General features: G+C 38.0%; 1 protein-coding gene across 3 annotated transcripts in view; it reads left to right on the top strand.

Moving 5' to 3' along the window:
- The first annotated feature begins 8,955 nt into the window (after positions 1-8,955).
- Positions 8,956-23,226, top strand: part of PLSCR4 (phospholipid scramblase 4) — a 39,307-nt gene continuing 25,036 nt past the window's right edge. The window contains exon 1 of one of the 3 annotated variants that reach the window (XM_082461297.1): positions 8,956-9,087. The gene's annotated coding sequence lies outside the window, so the exon portion shown is untranslated. Of the gene's footprint in view, positions 9,088-9,127; positions 9,543-23,226 lie in introns of those variants that run through there. The other 2 variants (XM_082461299.1, XM_082461298.1) reach the window with 2 other exon arrangements.

The raw sequence follows: 23,226 nt of genomic DNA, 5'->3' as shown, positions 1-23,226 counted from the left end.
GGACTCCTGCTTGTAATTACAGAGACTGTTCAGGATTTTTTTCAATTAGCGATATTTTTATCCAATCCTGGTTCTAGCCTTCACCAACAAACATATGAACTAGCTGATATAATTCAGAGAAAGCAGGTTGATAAGTTTGAATGACCACATTGAATTCAATTCCTACATTGAATTCCTTTGGTTAATTTGGGAAAATCTTTGACTATGGCTCATAGTTCTTTAGTCCACAGAATCTAAGAAATTAAGGGTTTAGCCTCTGGATCCTCAGAAAACAATTTTAAAGGGACAGGTTCTGACAAGTTCAGAGGAAAAGAGAGTGTGGAGAGTTTCAGAGAAAAGAGAAAGTTTGGGGAGAGAATCAGCATGGGGGAATTGAGGGTATAGAGGAGGCTGTAGCATAGAAGAGAAAAAGGAAGATGGTGCTGGAGGTGAAGCCTGAAATAAAGAAGCCAAGGAAAAAGAGCCTGAGGCTTTGGGACCCATTTTATCTTTTTTTTTTTTTTATAAATTTACTTATTTTATTTATTTATTTTTGGCTGTACTGGGTCTCCGTTGCTGCACGCAGGCATTCTCTAGTTGCAGCGAGCAGGGGCTGCTCTTTGTTGCGGTGCGTGGGCTTCTCATTGTGGTGGCTTCTCTTGTTGTGGAGCACAGGCTCTAGGCGCGTGGGTTTCAGTAGTTGTGGCACGCTGGCTCTAGAGCGCAGGCTCAGTAGTTGTGGTGCATGGGCTTAGTTGCTCCATGGCATGTGGGATCTTCCCGGACCAGGGCTTGAACCCGTGTCCCCTGCATTGGCAGGTGGATTCTTAACCATTGCACCACCAGGGAAGCCCCATTTTACCTTTTTAAAGTTATTTCTTTGCCTCAGTTGTTCTTAAAATCTTATTTATCAGTGAGGCAATTTTAGACTCCTTTATAATTTTGGGAAACCTCAAAATACCAATCCAAATAGGCATAACATTCAGTTCTGGAAATTTTTAAGCTACTGTATTCCAATTCAATTTTATGGAAATTAAGTTTGAGGATTTCAAAAGTTTCCCATAATGGCTGTTAATTCTAAATTGCCTTTGGTTAGATCAGTCCACCTAGTTAGAAATAAATGCACATGAGGAAGGATTGTAGTTTTTAAACATAAAATTAGCCAGAGTTCCTATAGTGGGGGGAGGAGCACCCTTAAAATATTTAGATAACTTGCCCATTTCTTAGAGGTTTTTCCTCTAAAGAACAATTTTCAAGCAGCTTAAACATTATAACTCAGACAGCTCAATTTGAACAGTTTGCAAGCTAATACCAGCCAATTCTAAGGAAACAGCTTGGTCCTGGAGAATACAGGCTAAGGATTTTCCAGCCAGTTTCCAGAGAACAGCCCCTGTTCCAAAGGAGTGAGCTGACAGCTGAAGTGACACAGTTTCAGTGAAGCAGTTCCTGTTCCTGAAGGAATGGGCTATGACTTCCAGCTTTGGTTGAAACAATCTGATCTCAAAATCAGATCCAAGTGCCAAATACATACAGATACTTACATACAGAACAGGCCTTAATGAGAAGGACAAAACCTTAAAATAGATCCCAAATAAAGCCTGAAGAGCTTCAAATGCAAAGAGGGCTTGAGTTCAGATCCAGGAGAAATATGTACCTTCAAACTTCAGGGTTGGCAAGAAAAGCAGTGAGCTCAAGGGCTCAATTGTGGGTATCACACCTATTGGCTCACCAGCCCCAGAGCCTTTGGGGTTCTGCTCTGGTCTCCAAATGGGCCACCAGATTGTTAACCTAAAACAGATAGATTGCCAAATATTTCTCTAGAAAATATGGGTTTATTTGAGATTAGCAGAGAATTGCATTTCAGGGTCTGCAACCACGGCAAGCAATGTGAGATGTCCTGTACAACAAGGGGTGGAGAAAAACTTTTATAGAGAGAAAATGGAAGTTTGAAAGGCTATAGTAAACAGAGAGTACATGGCTTTTCATTGGCCTAGTCCTTGCCAGGAAAGAAGAGGAGTCTTTCTTCCTTGTTGTTGGGCTCTGATATGGTCGCAGGGCATGAGCGCTCCCAGTTCTTGTCTCCTGACTCTATTTAATTGAAGTTTCTGTTTGTTAATTTATTTTAACATGAATAAGATTAAATTATACCGGCACAATGTGAGTTTGTGTTTCTAAATTCAAAAATCAGTTGCCTATAGACACCATATCTGTAGCGTTAAAGAGCTGGTTTGATGATATTCCTATTCATGTCTAATCAGATTGTGTTTTAAATTGCCATGGAACGAGTACCTGGGTGAGACTTCCCTAAATTAGCCCTACAAAAGCGGGTGACATTCCTAAGAGAGTAAAAGACTTTTATTATAGGAGCTCTAAAAAGAAATAGTTTTATTACAAAGATTTTTGTTTTTATTGATTATTCTGGGACAGTGTACCAGAGAAATTAGTTCAAAACATAATAATATTTGTGTCAGGTCCATTCATAAGGAGAAATATGACAATGAGGAACTTCACCCTGAAATATATTATTGCTAGCATCCTGTTTATATCTAATGCTGCACAGAAACAGAATTATTTCCCACTGTCCAAATATTCTCCTCACATTGATTAACTGGAAGGAAAGTTTATCATCTTGGTCTATATCAAAATGTATGAACATTGTGGAAACCATACAGTACTTTGACTCCAAGGATTTTGAGGGCAACAAGGAAGATTAGCATGGAAAACTGTGTATAATTCACCTTATACTGTTTGCTGGCAAACCCTCAAGTCATTACTTCAGTTGCTGGAAAGAACCTCTCTCCCAACTATGCTCATCTTCCTCTACCCCCCACCTTTAACCTGCTCTCATTTCTTATTATCTTTGTGTGTTCCTTTGTTAAAATTCTTTGGGTTCCATTTCCCTTATCCCTTAAAAATAGATCCTACTGGACTAAGGAACTGAGGTCAGGAAATAAAAGGTCATCTACCAAATACTAGTAATTATAGTAATTTCCCTAGCATATAATGAAAAAAGGGACTCCAGGGTAATTAATGTTGGGGTTTAATTACCACAAATATACTATAAGTGATTAATATGCTAATAAAGCTACTGAAATTGGGCCTCATTAGCAGAGCCATATTGATATTTTATTGTATTGTATAAATATCAGACCAAATATTAGAAGACAGTTAATAATTCTAAGGAAGGCAATCTCAATGTAAGAAATCTGCAGTCATGACAAATAGAAATAGCAAAAGGAAAGAAGGGTGTTTAGACTTAGGAAGAAAATATGTAAGGAAAAGTGGATAGCTACTTACATAAACTTATAGGGTTATTGAATTAGTAAGAAATAGATTCTCTTTTGGAACATAGAATCAAGAAACAACAAAGGATATCTTGTAGATATATATTTTGTTTAATAAAAAAGAGCTTTCTAACAGCTTGACTTATCTAGCAATGAACTCCTTTAAAATGTCATGAGTTTATGAGAGTTAGACTTCCAATAATGCCAAGTTAGCCTGTATTGGAATAACTCTCCCATAGATAACAATAGTAAACTCTGGAAAAAAATATATAAACAGCTATTTGAAGACACTGAAGAGCAGTAAAAGGCAGACAGAAACTCTAGGGATTTGACCAGTTAAAAAATGAATTATAATAACTGAGTGAGATCCATGTTTACACAGCCTTTCCCCTGTGGGCATTCCCAATTCCTCAGGTGCAAGGCAGGTAGAACTCAAACAAAATGATCTGTCTTATTCACTTGTGATGTCAGTGAAGAGATTTCAGGCTGCCAGAGTGGCTGTACATTGAGGGTATCTCAGAAATTAGGGTAAGGAATATTAATACCTGCCTATAAAGAGCCCTCAAGTCCTTGACTGACCATTGAACTATACATGTGTTGGAGAGACTACAGTGATGTCAACAGAAAGTAGCAGTTGAAAGGACTGGACAGAGATTCCCATTGCTGTGCACTGCAAGGAAATAGAATTTGGAATCTGAGTACTGCCAAGGATAGAAGGGCTTGGTGAAACCAGGCATATGATAGACTGGCCTGAACAAAGTATAAACCAAAGTCTCCAGAAGTTAAAGATAATCAGCCTTCAACTGCGTACCAGAAAATAATTAATTCTCTTTCAGAGGAAGAAGACAGAATTTAGAATCTCTATACTATACTATCTACAATGTCCTGTACACAAAAAAAGTAATAAACATCCTAAGAATCTATACTATACTATCCACAATGTCCTGTACACAAAAAAAGTAATAAACATCCTAAGAATCAGGAAACTGTGACTCATTGTTAAAAAAAAAAAAAAAGCAGTCTATAGAAACAGTTCCAAGGTGAAACAAATATTGGAATAGAGTAATGAAATAGGTATTATAAATATGTTCAATAATTTAAAGAAAATGATAGTCACAGTGAATAAACAGATGTGGAATCTCAACAGAGACATGGAAACTATGAAAAAGAACTAAGAAATAGTAGAACTGAAAAGTGTAATACCTTTAATGCACTTAACAGCAGATTGAAATAAGGCCAGTAAATTTTGAAGTGAGATCAATGGTAATTACTTAATTTAAAGAGAAAAATACAGTAAGTCCCCTACATAAGAACCTTCAAGTTGCAAACTTCCAAAGATGCGAACGTGAATTCATACGTCCAATCACGTAAATTAGTTCGCATGTCTGGCATACATTGTCACTTGCAAGCATCCTCTACAAGTGGTTGTGCTTTTGTGTACTTTACTATACAGTACTGTATAGAGTACAGTAGTACATTATGTTTATTTCAAGCCCAGGATGTCCAGAAGCAAGTGTAAAAGCAGCAATGATGTAGCTGGTACTGCTAAGAAGCACCAAGCGATAGCAATGGAAACAAAAGTGAAAATAATTGAGAGTGGAGCGAGGCAAAAAGATGGTAGACATCACTCATTCTTATAACATGAATCGTTCAACCATTGGCATGATTCTAAACAACAAGGACAAGATCATGGAACATGTGAAGTCTGCTGTGTTGATGATATCCACAATAATATTGAAGAAGTGTGGAAAAGTGATGGAGGAGATGGAGAAACTTCTCAGCGTGTGGATGTAGGATCAGCATCAGCATCGAGTCCCTCTCGGCTTAATGCTGATTCAAGAGAAAGCTAAAAGCCTTTATGAAGACTTGAAGAAGAAACACGGTGAAGAATCAGAGGGCGCATCTTTTAATGCCAGCCATGGATGGTTTCATTGGTTCAAGGCTAGAGCCAACCTTCACAATGTAAAAGTAAGTGGTGAGGCAGCAAGTGCAGTTACAGTAGCTGCCCAGGAATTTCCTGAAATGCTTTGAGAAATTATTGATGAAGGTGTGTATTTATCCAAGCAGGTTTTTAATGTGGACGAGACAGGACTGTACTGGAAGAGGAGGCCAGACCAAAGTTACATCAGTAAGGAGGAAAAGTTGATGCCAGGCTATAAAGCAGCAAAGGACAGGCTAACTCTGTTGTTTGGTGGCAATGCTTCTGGTGATATGAAGCTGAAGCCTCTCTTAGTTTATCATTCAGAGAACCCAAAAGCCCTTAAAAACATAGCCATGGGCTCTCTTCCTGTTGTGTGGAAGAGTAACCCCAAAGCCTGGGTTATACAGGCCATTTTCCAGGACGGGTTTTTCTACCACTTTATCCCAGAGGTAGAGAAATATTGCTTGGAGAAGGAGATCCCATTCAACATTCTTTTGCTGCTCGACAATGCTCTGGGCCACCTACCATTCATGGATGACTTTCATCCCAATGTCAAAGTAGTTCATCGCCACCGAATACTATGTCGCTCATCCAACCTATGGACCAGGGAGTTATAGCGACTTTCAAGAAATATTATTTATGTCACACTTTTTGTCAGGCAGTAAAGGTGAGTGACGAATCAGGAACAACATTGCAACAATTTTGGAAGGACTATAACATCTACAAGGCCATAAGGAACATTGACTTTGCTTGGTGTGAGGTTACAGCCATTACCATGAATGGGATTTGGAAGAACCTTTGCCCGCAGTTTGTTCATGATTTTCATGGATTTGAGAAGGTGGATGAGGAGTCCAAAGAGGTCTTCAGCAACTTAGTGACCCTCAGCAAGAAGATAGATCTGCAAGAGGACAATTTCATTGAACTCCGTGCTCTGCAACACAAGGAGCTTACTAATGAAGACCTGATGGAATTGGTGGCCCATAGTAAGGATGAAGAGAGACAAGAGGAAGAAGAAGTAACTGAAGAACTGAAGAGATTCACGACCCAGGAAATGGCAAGAGGATTTTCTTTATTTGAGGAGGCGCTGTTAGTTTTCGAGGCACAGGACCTGAACGTAGACTGGTTCACGAAGGTTGCAGCAGCTGTTCAGAATGCGGTCTCTGTTATCTATATGAGAAAAAAAGAGCTACTACCCAGACATCACTGGATTGTTTTTTCAAGAGGGCAGATAGAATTGAATCCAGTAAGGAATCAGAACCCGTGTCATCTATGTCAGGCGTGAGTGAAATTGCAGCTTGCCCTCCATCTCCTATTGCTGACGATCGTTCAGCTCTGTCATCTCCCACCTCCTCTCCCTCCTCCAGTCAGTTAACTCTTCTTGCCTGTTCACTCGATGCCAGCCCATGTGCCAGCTGTTGTACTGTACTACTGTACTTATCAAGGTACTGTACTGTAAGATTAAAAATGTTTTCTTCATTTTTTGTGTTTGTTTTTTATGTATTATTTGTGTGAAAAGTATTATAAACCTATTACAGTACTATATAGCTGATTGTGTTAGTGGGTACCTAAGCTAACTTTGTTGGACTTATGAACACGCTCTCGGAATGGAACTCATTCGTATGTAGGAGACTTACTGTATTGGAAAAAAGTAAACAAGTCTTGCTGAGCTGTGAGGCAACATTAAATGGTCTAAGATACATTTAGTCGAATTTACAGAAGGAAAGAATAGAGAATGGCGTAGGGAGGTAATTTAAAGAAATAATGGTTGGAAATTTCCCAAATGGTGAAAATATCAACCTATCATCTATCTTTGATGCTCAAAGACTTCCAAGGAGGATAAATACAAAGAAAACCACACATCACAGCCTAACTGCAGAAAACCAAAGCTAAAAACTTTACCTTAAAGCCAAAAATCTGAATCCCGTCAGATAAAAATGTAACTCAAAACTGTTGGGGAAGAAAAGAAAACTCTGTCCACTCAGAATTCTATATCCAGTGAAGATATCATTTTAAAATGCATACAAAAAAATACTTTCAGATTAAACAGTGCTGAGAGAATTTATCTCTAGCTGTTCTGCACTACAAAAAATGCTAAAGGAAATTCCCCAGCCTGAAGGGATGTGACAATAGATAAAACTCTTTAACTACAAGAAAAAATGGAGAGCAGATAACTGTGTATTTATGGGTGAATATAAAAACTATTTTTTCATCTCCTAATAGCTGTAAAGACAACTGATTGCTTTAGCAAAACATAACATTTAATTATGTAGTCTATAATTTGTGTGCATGTAAAACATGATAGCAATGACATATAGGATTGAGGTACCAAAAAGTGCTTTGCAAACTTCCTAATTTCACGAGAAGAGGTACAATATTAACTCTAAGAAGATTGTGGTAATGTAGGAAAAACCAATAAAAAGAAAATAATACTAAGAGATGTAGCTAAGGAGCAATAGGGCAAATAAAGTAGGATTAGTACAAAAAACAGTAAATGTTTCATCCCCTGAAGGATTTGAGTTGGAACATCACCAGATCAGGAATTTCATAAAGACACAGGTTTGACCATTATTCTTCCCCTCAAAACTTGGGATTTGGGGCATATGAAATACTTTCAATCGTTTCTTTATCCCTCCCCAAAGCAATATGTTTCACAAGCCATGTTTTGCTCCTGAATTATTGGGGATCATTCATGTGATCATTTTGGATGTTTGCATTCATAAACTCAATCTCTGAATCACTCTCATGAATTTAAAACAAAGCTAATAAATAGTATCATATTCAACTGTAGTTTCGGCACTACTTCGTTTTATGCTTTCAATACAACATTATTTCAGTATTTGGGTAATGTCCCATGCAATTACCACTGAGAAATGCAATATGAATTTTTAAAATCTATTTCACACACACAGTAGCAGATAGCATTCATAAGGGGAAAATGGAAAATTCCAGAACTCCACTCCCATACGCCTTCCCCTATCCAAACGTCTCCCATAGTGGGGCACTGCCAAGTACTCTTCAGAACTTAAACTAATTTACTTCTGTCCATTTCTGATTCTTTATAAGGTCAGAGATATCTAGATTCCCTCAGTTCCTGTCAGTGGGCTGTGTTCCTTCCCATGGACTACAGATCTAAACTTCATTAGTTTGAAACCAATACTTGTGCCTAACAACAGTAATTAACAAATGCCATTTTTCTCTCAGAAAACATAGGCGACCCAGCTCCCCCACTCCTCTTTTCTGGCACCCCTTCCTCCCTCCCTCCCTCCAACATCAAACTGGCCTCCTCCAATCCAGTGGAAAGGAAAACAAATGCCTGGGCCCCGCGCCTGTTTCCAGCCCGCATTGCATCGCCAAGGCCAATTCTCCAAGCCAAGGGTCTGGGGGGTGGGACAGACGCAAATTAACAGGGCTCCTACGAAAGGCTGGTTTCTTCTTTTCCTTTATGGGCTCTTTAATCTCTGCCACGAAGCCCTGCCTCACAAGCTCTAGAACGTGCCTTTAGGATTAGAGGCAACCGTCGACTTGCTTTTATCTTTTTCTTCACCTCACATGTGAGCGGTGACAACTAGTTTTCCCTCTTTTCCTGTCTCCTGTGCATTTTTACTGGAAAGGGGCTTAAGCGGCGGCCCGAGCCTCCAGGGGCAGCGGACCCTCAGCGGCTGAGCTCCCAGCGCGGGGGCGGGGCGGGGTGGGGCAGGGCGGGGAGACGGCGCCCCGGGGAGGGTCCCCGCCCGCGGGACCACGCCCCCGACCCCTCCCCCGCGGGGCTCTGTGTGGTTTTTCATTTCAAAATCCTCCTCTTCCTTCTCCATTTCCCCGCCCCGCCCCTTTCTCTGTCCTCTCTGGATAAACTCAGACCCCAGGCCTGGCGTCGCGGGTGCCGAGCGGACGGCGGGCCGGGAGGTGAGTGGGGCCGGGCGGGCGGAGAGCCGGGTCGCGGGCGCCTCGAGGAGAGGCCCGAGGCCGGCGGACGCGGGGGCACGCGGTATCCTGGGGTGGCTGCCCCCGCGCCCGCCGCGCCCCGCGCCGCATTTCCAGATGGTTTCCGAAGTTTCGGGGCGCTCGGCGCATGTTTGCCAGGTGGACGCGTGGGCCTGGCTGGCAGCGAGCCGTCTCCGGCGCTGGGTGAGGGGTCGGGGCGCCCTGGATCTGAAGTCGGCGGTCGTGGCCCGGGGACGGAGGCTGTGTTGGGGAGAGCGTTCCGGCCGCGGAGAAGCGCGCCCCGGAGAGCGGTCTGCGCTGCCCGGCCGCGCTGCGCCCCTTTCCCGCGTCTCCTGCCCCGGACGCGGCTCCGCTGGCGTCTCTGGCGGGCGCTCGCTCCGCGCAGCTTTGCGGACCCGGGCCTGGCCGACTCGCAGGTAAAAGGATTTGCAGCCACTTCTTGACGTGCTTTGCTGGCAGAGAGACGGGGGTTACAGGAGAGAACCCAACTCTCGCTTTGGCAGTCAGGCAGACTTGGGGGGCGGGTGGTAATTTATTTCGGCGTAAGGTTGCTTTGTTTCTATAAAATAAAAGGTTTATGTTTCAAGACTTAGAATTTTCTTTCATTTGTTTTCTGGTCTTAGGACCTACAATTTAGTTGAGTTTTTACTTTGTTGCGTATCTAGTGTGTTATCTACCCAAACTAGTACAGAGATGAAGATATTATGCACTAAGGTCGATTCCCACCTACTTAAAAGGGTAAAGCTTTAATATTTTATATTGGGTGTTACTACATTACGAGTAGGATACCCTCCATCTATCTCGCTATCACGGTAAATCTTGGAACGCTAGCATCACTTCCAGGAAATTTGGAAAAGCCAGGAATGCTCATTATCATACTTTATGACGTTGTTGAGTTGTATAGGCCAGTGAGGTAGGCAGGAGGACACGTTAACAGTTATCAATAGATGTTATATGTATAAACTGGAAAATAGAACAAAATAAACCATTCCGTTTGGATAAAATAACTTGAAAAACGTATTTTAAAAAAGACAAAGCTCTAGGGACATAGATGAAAATATACTATATATGAGAATGTATAGATAAAAATACAATGAAATACATAGCATTCTTCTAGACAAAGGTATCATTTCTCTAAAAGAACATATAAATTAAACAGAATCCAAACCGAATTTTTTTGGTTTGTTTTTAAATCAACTGTTTAGCTCAAGTGGAAAAACAACTACTTGCCAGGAAGATTTCAATTCAAAGAAAAATGTACATATGTATACATATATACGGGGATATTGCTATATAATAAAAGGTCTTATAAAGCTGTAGTGATTAAAAGGTCACTAGGGAATAGATCTACTACCAGACAAATCAAAGAAACTGAAGAGACATTTAAGAATAAAAGGAAAGCTGACATTCGATAAGCATACATTTAAAATAGGGAATGGAGAATAAATAACATTTAATCCATCATGTATGGACAATCAGGTGTTTATTTGGGAAACCTAATAATAAAACTTGAAATTTCCCTCATTCTTAACATACAAATGAAATCTAGATGATTTACTAATTTAAGTCGAAATATATGAAACCTAAAAAAGAAGAAAAGCTGAATGAATGTTTGTGAGTGTAGCATGTGGGAAAGCATTTTTGAGGTTGATAGAAAAACCTAAAGCCCATGTAGGGACATGATTCTTAACATTTGCATGCAAGAAAAACAAAACAAAACAGATACAAATGGAAATTGTTAACAGAAAAAGAGCTAATTTTCTTATATGCCTGGAACTCTCATTAAGGACTTTTAAGATCAACAATCCAATTTGAGAATAAAAAGTGTCAATTCAAAGTAAGAGAAACACAAATGATAAGGGGAATGAAGACTCTCAGCCACATTATCAGAAAAATGCAATTAAAGTAAGACCATTTTTGCCTGTTTTACTGATTTTGAAAATGTGATAATGCTCAGTTTTGTTGATAGTGTGGGGAGAGAAATATACTATTAACAAACTCTTAGTGGAAATGTATTGGTAAAACTTTTTTATGGTGATAACTTAAAAATTTTAATATTCATTCACTTATTGGAATTCATTGTGCTCCTAAGTGTGCAAATAAAAATCTGTGTCAAAGATGGTCACAGTAGGATTGTTTGTAATAGAAAACTTGGGAATAGTTTTGTAACCAATGATTGGAATTTGGTTACATAATTAATTGTACATCTACAGTGGAATAATAATAGTTTAAAACATTTGATAGTTCTAAATGTTCTAAAGTGGAAATATGTCCAAAGTGTATTATAAATTGAAACGAAAACAAACAGAAACGAAAAACAAGTTGAACCACAGTATGTATAAATGTTTATGTATGTGGGTGTGTATATATACATATATTTATATGTATATATGTGTATTTGCTTTATTGTGGTCTGGAACTGAACATGCAATAGCTCTGAGGTATGCATATATTATTATGTATATTCATGTTTTGTTCTATAAATATATACATGTTTGTAAGTAAAAAGTGATGTTTTTATAATAGGAAAAATAAAATAATAAATAGTAAAGATCTTGAGATTGCAATTAGTAATTTAGGTATATAATTCCTTTCTGGATATATTAGTTATCATTCGGTGTAGAAGAAATATATTTTCTTTCACAGAGCTTTTCATATTGTTCACTTCATTTACTTTCTCTTTGAATGTTCTCTTTCAGGTTCTTTCTTTGAAAATCCCTTCCTTTATCTACTTCCTTAGTATTGATTACTATGATGTTTCCTATAGGCACACAATTGAAAAGTTTTGCTTGAGGGATTTCACAGCCTGTTAACTTTTTTAAAAACGAAATACAGTAGTTTTTATACTCTTTATATATTTCAGTAACATTGTCCTAAAATCACTTTTATAGTACTCATTCTTCAGGATGAGAGAGATGCTGTCCTTCAAAAAGTTTGTAAGAGTATATTTCTCTCATCACATTATCAACAATACTGAGTATTATCACATTTTCAAAATCAGTAAAACAGGCATAAATTAGACTACAAAAAAAATCAAAAAGAATGCATGGCAAAAATGTAAACATTCATGACAAATTTGAGAAAAAATTCTTAGCATAAAATAAAGTTGTAATACTATTCATATAAACAACATGAAAAGAAATTTTTTTTTTATACAGCAGGTTCTTATTACTCATCCATTTTATACACATCAGTGTATACATGTCAATCCCAATCTCCCAATTCATCACACCACCATCCCCCTCCCCCACGCCGCTTTACCCCCTTGGTGTCCATACGTTTGTTCTCTACATCTGTGTCTCAACTTCTGCCCTACAAACCGGTTCATCTGTACCATTTTTCTAGGTTCCACATATATGCGTTAATATACGATTTTGTTTTTCTCTTTCTGACTTACTTCACTCTGTATGACAGTCTCTAGATCCAGCTATGTCTCTACAAATGACCCAGTTTTGTTCCTTTTTATGGCTGAGTAATATTCCATTGTATATATGTACCACATCTTCTTTATCCATTCGTCTGTCGATGGGCATTTAGGTTGCTTCCATGACCTGGCTATTGTAAATAGCACTGCATTGAACATTGGGGTGCATGTGTCTTTTTGAATTATGGTTTTCTCCGGGTATATGCCCAGTAGTGGGATTGCTGGATCATATGGTAATTCTATTTTTAGTTTTTTAAGGAACCTCCATACTGTTCTCCATAGTGGCTGTATCGATTTACATTCCCACCAACAGTGCAAGAGTGTTCCCTTTTCTCCACACCCTCTCCAGCATTTGCTGTTTGTAGATTTTCTGATGATGCCCATTCTAAGTGGTGTGAGGTGATACCTCATTGTAGTTTTGATTTGCATTTCTCTAATAATTAGTGATGTTGAGCAGCTTGAAAAGAAACTTTTTAAAAAACCTAGCAAACAGGGCTTCCCTGGTGGCGCAGAGGTTGGGAGTCTGCCTGCCAATGCGGGGGACACGGGTTCGAGCCCTGGTCTGGGAAGATCCCACATGCCACGGAGCAACTAGGCCCGTGAGCCACGACTACTGAGCCTGCGCGTCTGGAGCCTGTGCTCCGCAACAGGAGAGGCCGCGATAGTGAGAGGCCCGCGCACCGCGATGAAGGGTGGCCCCCGCTTGCCGCAACTAGAGAAAGCCCTCGCACAGAAACGAAGACCCAACACAGCCATAAATAAATAAATAAAATAAATAAATAAATAAAACTGCCTTTAAAAAAAAAAAAAAAAAAAAAAAAACCTAGCAAACAGAAAAACGGGCACATGACAAACAGGCAGTTCACAGAAATGGAGCTGACAATGACTTTTAAGCAAAGACTAAAAACTGCTCAAGATATGGAAAATAAAACTGAAATGTTTTCACCTTTCAGATTGACAATGACAAAATTTTGATAAAACATAGTGTTAGGAATGTAACACGTTTTTGTCTGGTATGTGAGTTGATTCATATTCTTGGCAAAGAGTTTGACAATATATGTCAAAATAAAAATGTTCAAAACTTTTATCCAGCAATTCTACTTCCGGGGATTCAATACACTGGTGCACAAAATATGTAAATTTATTTCAGCATTGTTTGTAATGGCATACATTTGGGAACAATTTAAATTTTCATCAAGCAGCCAGTTTGAACTGTGGTGCAGCCTTTAAAAATAATAAGGTTATCTGAACTGAAATATAATCAACATCAAAGAATTTTAATAAATGAAAAAACAAGATACGAAACAGTATATAGGAAACTGCCGTTTGTATTAAAAGGCATATATATTAGTTTGTGTTTGCTTAGAAAACCTCTTGGAGGACACAAAAAATCTAGTATCTGTGGCTGCCTTTTGAGAAGGGAAATGGGGATCTAGGTAGGAAGGATCCTTTTTGTGATATAAATATATGTACTTTTGCAGATAACACATTTTAAAATGGCTGTTTTTATACATGTAAGGTTTATCAAAATGATTTAATTGTAGGTCACCTGACATCCTGTTTTGTTACACTTTTTAATGCTAGAAGACTAGCCAGAAAATGACACAATAAGGCATTATCTGGCAATCTTTTAGATATCATGATTGTCATGGTAATGTTTCCTAAAATGTATTATATAAACACCATGATTATATTATTCTTCTGGAATTTTTTGTACTCCAGGTAACAAAAACATGCCTCCTCTGAAAGCTAAAATGGAGAGACCTGATTTTCTCTTTAAAAAAATTAAGCTAATACATTTAATAAAAGTTATCCATCAACTGTGACGATCAGTTTGCTCCCATTTAATCTAATTCTTTTGTTTTTCAATAAAGCTGAATAACCAACCTCCTGCTAAAAAGAAGGAAATGTCCTACCATAGACCTTTTGTTTGGAAGGAACCATGGTGTGACTAAAATAAGAAAAATGTTTGTATAAATTATAAAAACAGAATATAAATTGATTAGATTTTGCCAACATTTTCATTTGTTCATAGTGAAAATTAGTCACCATTTCTCTCAAGTTTCTTGTAGGATTAATTTCATGCAAATATATAATTAAATATATAGTCCATGTATTGTTCTAATGAAAGATTCCATGTGTCTCTGGGTTACTTCTACTGCATGTTTTATTCCAAAGTAACAGAGCTAAATTTATCTTGTTAGTGCAGGCCTCTGTAATTGCTTTTTGAGTAGGATAGTTTCTTAATTCCAGCCCATGTAACAGCAACCTATTAAGTTGCCAAGGTGTGAAACAGGAATGACAGAATCCTTCACAATCATCAGACTTTAATCCATTCATACTGAGCCCACTCAACTATCTACTTCCCTGGTGACTAGGAAACCCATAAAACTAACACAATACACCACAGGAGCCAAGATTTTGGCTTCAAGTCTGTAAAGAGAATTGTGCTTGGAAGGGTGTGTAAAGTTTTCATCTTTTATGAACCTCCGGTCTTTTTAGTTAAATTCACTATAAGAGTCTAGATTGTCAGTTCTATTTCTATTATTTTTTTCATTTCAGATTATAAAATCTGTTATACATTTCTTATAGAAAACTTGAAAAGGAAATATTATTTATACTTTAGCATATTCTCTAGATTTTAAATACTTTTAAAAACAAAACTTTCCATATTATAATTATGCAGATTATTGTAAGCATTTTAATTATTTTTACAAAATTATTGTGACCATATTTTTAAAGGAATATTATTTTATAACGTTTCACTATAATGTGTTTTCTTAACTACTGAGCTAGATATTTATGTAGTTTACAGTTACTACTGTTTCATTCTGTACTCCTACGAGAATGAGAATGTATCACTTAAAACAAAAATCTTACAACATATTTTGGATTTCTCTTGAACTTTAGAGGAAGTTTACCTTGGTTTACAAATAAGGTTGAGGAAAAAATTTAGGTAGTTATTATATTAGTAAATTGAAGGTTTAATTGAATTTATTAAGATAAGTTTCTTTTATAAGTCAGAAGGAGAAAAACAAATACCGTATGCTAACGCATATATATGGAATCTATAAAAATGGTACCAGTGGACCTAGTGGCAGGGCAGGAATAAAGACACAGATGTAGAGAACAGACTTGAGGACACAGCAGAGGAGGGGAAGCTGGGACGAAGTGAGAGAGTAGCACTGACATATATACACTACCAAATGTAAAATACATAGCTAGCTAGTGGGAAGCTGCTGCATAGCACAGGGAGATCAGCTCAGTGCTTTGTGATGACCTAGAGGGGTGGGATAGGGAGGGTGGGAGGGAGGGGATATGGGGATATATGTATACATAGAGCTGATTCACTGTGTTATACAGCAGAAACTAACACAACACTGTAAAGCAATTATACTCCAATAAAGATGCAAAAAAAAAAAAGATGTGATTCTTTTAGAAGATGGCTTTTTTTTGAGTGAGGAATGGATGTTATCCGAAGTTGGGCGTGTGTTGGGGGGTGAGGGGTATGTCAGCATTGCTTGGAAAATGGTTTCGAACCTCATAAACTTTGTGAAGGAAGTTCTCTAGCCTAGTGGTTCTCAGAGTGCACTAGCAGCGTGAGCCTCACCTGGTCTGCTGTGCGCTAAGTCCTATTTGGAGTAGCTCTAGATTTCTTTTATACAGCTACCCGCCTCCTCCTTGAGAATCATCAAATTTGCTTGCTGAGCTGTAGGATCTTTGTGCAGGAAGGAACTTTGGAAATCAATTTGTTCAAACTTTTATACAGGTATACTTAACCTATACGTGTCTGGGTGTGTTCTGTGTGTGACTGAAGGTCTCTGTGAAACATATGCGTAGTTTTTCTTCAGTGTCAACGTGATGAAAATTTCACAATTTTTACACTCATGAGAACAAACTGAACCATATTATTTAGTAATATATGTAGCAAATTGACTTTCTTAAATATTCTTGGTAAGAGTGGAGTGTTGAAGACATAGCTGCACTCATTTTGGAGGTGGTAACATCAAATGATGAGCTAATATTTGGAAAATCCTTGTAGGAACGTTGCATATCCTATTAATCATCCTTTTGCAAATTTCTGCTATGCTGAGTACCCTTGAATAGTACTGTAACAGAAAATTTTTAAAAGATACCTGATTTAATGTCATAATCTAAAAAATATTTATTTATTAAAAAAAAATCTTTAGCAACTTGATCCAATTTAAAAATCTATACGAAATACCCCCTTTAGATTTGGCTACAGAAGGTGTTAATTTTTATCTTAAATTTATTGTCTCAGTTGTTTTTGAATTGTTTTAATGTTGGACATTTATGTACTTATAAAAGTTTTCAAAGAAGTTTTCTCAATAGAAAAGAAGTAAAACATCTGAAAATTTGATCATGTTCCTGATTTTTGGAATCATTTTCTTAGTTCTTTATAATAGGTACATAAATGTATGTTTCGGTACTTGAATAATTAAATATGCACAGTAGAAAAAATATTTAATTCCTTTACTTAAAAACTGTATTTTCTTCCCCAACATGAGGGAATGGAGAAAATGAGAAAATATTGGGGAATTCTGCAACTCTTTCTGAGCTGCAGCGATTCCCCTTTCCCTCTGCTTAAGCCAGGACCAGAGGGCTTCTCCTGATCTCTCTGCATCTGGCACTTGCTACTGTGTGTCAGGCTGCCTTGAAATAGTATCATGCTAGAGATACCAGAGAAAAATTAGGAAACTGATTCTGGTTTGATAGTGTTTCCCATTCTGGACTTCTTCTCCCGTGCTCTTGCTACTGTTTAATTTTCAGGACCTTCAAATGCCCAATCATTTTTTCTACATTAGTTGCATTCAGTTGTGTAGATTTACTGAATCTGACTCAGAACTGGAACATGTGACCTCTTATGAATTTTTTCCTCCTGGTTCATGGATAATTTCTCTCCCAATTATACATATATTTCAAAAATCTTACAAAAGGGAAGTTGAAAGGGAGTTCAGTAGAAAAGCCTATTTTCATTTTAGAGGGTAGAGTACAGCAATAGTAGTGGGGAGAGCTGGAGAGGGCAGCAAGGTGCAGAAAGTAATTTTCAGTGGCATTTAGAATACTAACCTGGCCTCTGATGATGGTGTTTTGAACTACTCTTTCCCCAGTTTATAGAACTGTGACCTTGAACGGATTATTTAAACTCTGTGGGCTTCTGTTTCCTTACCTGTGTAATGAAAATTGTAATATCCACCTCAATCAACATATACAAAGTTCCTGGAACCTCACAGATAATTAATAATTGATATCTAAAACTGAAATCCAATGACACTGAGTGTTTTATGTATATTATATCAGTTCATTTGAAGAATTAATTCATTAATTAATCAGTAGGTAACTCCTCAGCTCTTTATAGCTAACTGCTCCTTTAAAAAATACTTTAAATCTTTTCTAAAAAAATATTTAAAATTTTCACTTAAAAAAATCCCATTTTCGGGACTTGCCTGGTGGCGCAGTGGTTAAGAATCTGCCTGCCAGTGCAGGGGACACAGGTTCAAGCCCTGGTCTGGGAAGATCCCACATTGCCGCGGAGCAACTAAGCCCGTGTGCCACAACTACTGAGCCTGTGCTCTAGAGCCTGCAAGCCACAGCTACTGAGCCTGCGTGCCACTACTACTGAAGCCTGTGCGCCACAACTACTGAAGCCCGTGAGCCTAGAGCCCGTGCTCCGCAACAAGAGAAGCCACCGCAATGTGAAGCCCATGCACCACAACGAAGAGCAGCCCCTGCTCGCCGCAACTAGAGAAAGCCTGTGTGCAGCAACAAAGACCCAACACAGCCAAAAACAAATTAAAAAATAAATTTATTAAAAAAAAAAAAATCCTCTATTTGGCCTCATCCAAGGTAGTTTTAAATTGAAGTGTAACAACAGTTATCTGCTTGAGAAGTTAGAAATATGACCGGTTTACCTATGCTTTCCAGCCCTGTGGTTTAGTATTATGTATTATATAATTATATGTATAAATAAAAGTATATAATATGTAAACAGTATTATATGTCATGTATGTGTGTGTGATATTTACATATTTAGTAAATATAAATAATTTTTAACATAGTAATCTCTACATATGAGGTTGTAGAGATAGTATGTGGTCAAGAGAATTACATCTGCAATTTATATTATGAGCACAATAATGTAATACTATAGACAATGCAAAAGGGACAAAAATATACAAATTCAGGGCAACTATCTCCATGTGAATCAACTAACAGTCAGAAAGCTTTTAAATAAAGGAAATTTACACAGAGAAACTGATGTGTAAAGTGCATAAATCCTGTAGTCCATCATGATCCAGAATCTGTAGGGAATTGTATTCAGAGAAAACAAAAATATACCCAGAGATGTGGAAGAATAATTCAAGCTTTTAGTGTAGATTTTCTTAAAGGGTGTAGCATAGGATTTTACACAGCAAAAAGCTTCATTTAAACAATAGTTTTTGGATACCTACCATGTGCAGGCACTGTTCTATGTACTAGGAGGACAGGAGTAAAAAAATAAAAATCTTTCTTTAGGAAACTTACCTTCTAGTTGTGGGTTCCATAAAACTTAATCCTTGTTAAGGCTCTTACTTCAAGACCGTTTACTTTTTATTGTACCTGCTGCTAATTCTCTCTCTCTTCCTACTCTTGAAGTTTCTTTATGAAGAGGCTCACTCTCCGCTGCCCTCCTTCCTCTTCTCCACTCTCTCTCCACCGTATGGCACCCGCTCCAAGCCAGAAAGGGGTTTTCTTTTTGCCCCAGTGGCTTTGTTGTGCCATAGTAGGATGGCAGAGACCCCAGCCCTCCCTTTCATAAACATGATCTCCTTTTGGGCCAGTTTCTCAGGGACAAGGGTTGGGGAAACCCATGAAAAACATCTTCTTCCTGAGCTCTGTTTGTATCATAAGAAATCTTGCTGCAGAATTTTTTGTGAAATGAATTTTTCACCTACCTCATTACGCTTGCTAAAATACATAAACTGATTCAGTTTAAAATTTACAGCTAACGTTTTTATTATCCATGGTAACGTCACATATGAATTAGTCTATAATCCACAAAACTTTTGTTGAGCCACAGTAGAGAGATTAATATAAATGTATCACCATTACTGTAAAACCATTTCAAAAACCAGACCCACCCAATTATAAAATGAATTTCATATTCAAAGAGTAGCATATTTGAACTAGTTGTTTTTGCTTTCTGATTTTACCAAGTCTATCACCAGAATTGCTGTGCCTTACAAAGACAAAAAGTAGCTCATTAAATTGTACATACAGTTGACCCTTGAACAACACAGGTTTGAACAGCGGATCCACTTATAATCAGATTTTTTTTTACTAAATAGGAAATGTAGTACCACATGATCTGAAGTTAGTTGAATCCGCGGATGTGAACCAGGGATGAGAGGACCAACTGAAAAGTTATAGATGGATCTTAGACTGCTGAGGGTCAGCACCCTTAACCCCCATTGTTCAGGGTCAACTGTATTTTTCTATTTTCAACTCTACCCTACCTCAAAGGCAAATATTGAAGAGTTCTGGTTTGGCCAAAAGGTAGGCAGCTGCACTGGGTAAAAGGAAGGCAGGGAAACTGGATCACCAGTCAGTGCTGCCAGAACTTCTTGCTAACTGTACAGCCTTGGAGAAGAGCCTTTTAATAACTTCTCTGTGCCTCAGTTTCCACCTCTATTATAGTATCTCTTCTATAAAGCTTTCTATGAAGTTAATATTTGTAAACTGCCTATGAAGATGTTTTGAAGTATTTTTGTTGAATACAAGTTAAAGATAGAAAGGGATCATCAATAATGGGAGATCTGATTTGATATATTGGCCACAAAAGTAATAATCAGTTTTTGGACATCCAGTCTTTTTCATCCATCAATATAAAGCTAAGAAATGTAAAAAGAAAAGTGAGCAAAAGAACACGTAATACCTCTAGTGAATTTACTGCAAAAATCTAGTTAAACCCTAAACGCATAAGATTTGGGTGAGATGAGAGGCCATATTTCTGGATACCCCTGTCAAATCTGATTTGAACTAGTTTGTTCTTCAGCAGTGATTTCAAGGAGCCTACCCCTAAACGTGTGTTAATTTAGAATTTCTCTTTCAAAAAATTAGTTACCTAGCTATTGTAATATTCAATCCAGAATCCACAGGCAAGCTAAATTAGAAACACAATGTATCTGTTGCTTTTAAACCTCCAATTTGGGGGGCTGTTTCCCTAGGCAGCCATTAAATTTCCATTTGTCTTTATCTTGCTTCATTCGAAGAAATGAATAGAAGTTTTATATGTTTGAATTAGCAATAGGTATTTAAAGGGTCACTTATAAAAGGAAGAATCAACAATCCTTTTGAATATAAGTAAAAGTTCCTGAGTACCTACTATTCTGTAATACTTTTGCGTTAGTGATTCTTTAAAATCTATTAAGCCATCGTATCAGTTAAACTTTCTCTTTCAAAAAGCACATTATTATTCTTAATATTTAAAGAATTAAGAATTATATTTAATGGCATGGTAATACAAAAGGAAATTTTCCTTAGCATATGGGAAAAGTTTAAAGGAAGATAATATTTAATATTGAGATGGTCACTCAGATATGATTTAGGTTTAAATGAAGAAGTCTTGCTATAAAGAAAATAGCAAAATGTTCCCTAAATTATAAGAAGCATCCACCTATAGAACATGAATCCTTCTTAAATTGTTTTATCATAAGAGAATGGCAGAGGTATGTGCAAATATTTATGTAAATGGAAATTATATAGCATTGTTCATAACACCAAAAAGGTGTAAACAGTAAAAATGGAATAGTTTGAATAAGTTAGGGTATAGTCATTGGTACCTTACATTTAAACAAATATATTTATTAGTTTCACAGTATATTTGAAATAAGTGGCAAAGAGATGATATCTTTAAATTTTCTGCTCATTTTAAAGTCTATTACTAAATAAATCTATTCACCTTTAAAATATAAGCAGACACTTAAGCTATGCTTTACTCATTGTCTTTCATTTAGCTACAAATACGGAAAGCCCTCCAGCAGTGTCTCCATTTTCTTTTTCCTAGTTTTTCCAATTTGAAACTCCTTACAGACAATGCTCATAAAATCATATCTGCTAGAATTGTTACCGACCCAAGTCCTTGGACTCTTTAATCAGTAGAAATTGATAAGAGGCCAGACAAGAAATTCAGGCAAGGCTTTACTGGGGCTCGTGCTGCAGCAGGAGGGAGTGAGAACAAGAAGCAGGTGGCCTTGCTCACTCCCTGAGGCAGGGGGTGAGCTGGTTCCTTAAATGGGGTGAGGGTAGGGACAGATCAGTTGGGCAGGAGGCATAGCTTAGGTGGTCTTCCCACCCCCTTGGTGGTGCTGTGTGCAGGGACCATGCACAGACAGCACTCTGCTTTTACTCTCGGCACCTCAGAAATGGCAGTTGGTTTGTGGCCTTTTTGTATCTTATTGCTCATAATTGCCCCACTGTGCATGCGTGTAGTTATTTTCAGTCCCTTATAGTTTCTTTGTATTATGTTGCTCGAGGAGACGAGGGTCCCAGGTCCCAGCCCATCTCTTGGTGTCAGCTTGGAACCCAGCATAAAGTCCTACACATAGATGCTCAGTAATACATGTTAAATGACTGGCAGCATTTTTTCTAATACATTTGAATACCCAAATAGGGGACTGTGGTAGATACACTGGGGCTTTGCAAGAACTAACTTTATTTCCTACCCCTGCTCAGGAGCTGAAGGAATTATATGGACAGGGACCTCTTGCTTTCTTTTCTCTCCTCACAGCTGAAGGCACTGGAAACAGGCAGAGCCCAAGGTTTGAGATTTCATATGCAGGTTTCCAAGGCTTGTGCCTAAAGAACGGCAAGATTCTCATGTGCCCAGAGTCTCTCTTGCCAAGAGACCTGGACAGATTCTAGTAAATACTCAACTGCAAAGAGCTGATCGTCATTTTCAGTTTTGTGATCGAATATCCATGGTATGGTTCAAGGACTTGCGGTTTTATTGAACTTTGCTAGTGTGTCACTATTTACAAAGGTGAAATTGAAGCATGAGCATATAACACAGCTGCAATGTTCGTTGCAGCAAGTGGTATCCGGGTAAATGCTTTCTTCCTGTGGGATGCCATTTAAGATACCAGGGCTGCCTTGCACAGCCGCAAACCACAGCTTCCCCAACCTCATGCTATCTCACCCATGTCTCCTTTCCCTCTTAATTACACTTCAGTTGGCTTAGATTCCCCTGTATGTAGCCTAAGCCTTGAAAATGCGAAGGCCTCTGCAGTTGAGTTCTCTAGACCATGTGATGCTAACCTATTACGGAGACACAGCTCAGTTTTCTATCTGATTTCCCTTTGATAGAAAGCCAAAGTCAGTCTTTCTTCAACGTATGGCACTTTCTGGCCTTGCTGAGTGAAAGAAATCTGAAACAATCCACTGAATGTTAAGGGAAGATTAAGTTAGAACATTCTCGATTGTACCAACTGGACATTATCCTGCCTTATGTAACATTTGTTGATAAAAGTATATTGTAAAATTTTTAAGAACGGGGAGAGAATTTAGAGTGGTGAAAAAAAAAGAAACTAGTGGCTCAAAGGAGGGAGGACTAAACAAATTCCATGAGAACCTGCAGCTTGTTAGGCAATGTGTAGGTGTATTTTACTTTAAATTCA

The sequence above is a fragment of the Balaenoptera physalus genome, assembly GCF_965194825.1.
Source record: "Balaenoptera physalus genome assembly, chromosome: 4".
Classification (NCBI taxonomy): Eukaryota; Metazoa; Chordata; class Mammalia; order Artiodactyla; family Balaenopteridae; genus Balaenoptera; species Balaenoptera physalus.
Note: the sequence above shows the minus strand (reverse complement) of the source record. Positions and strands in the feature narration are given on the sequence as shown.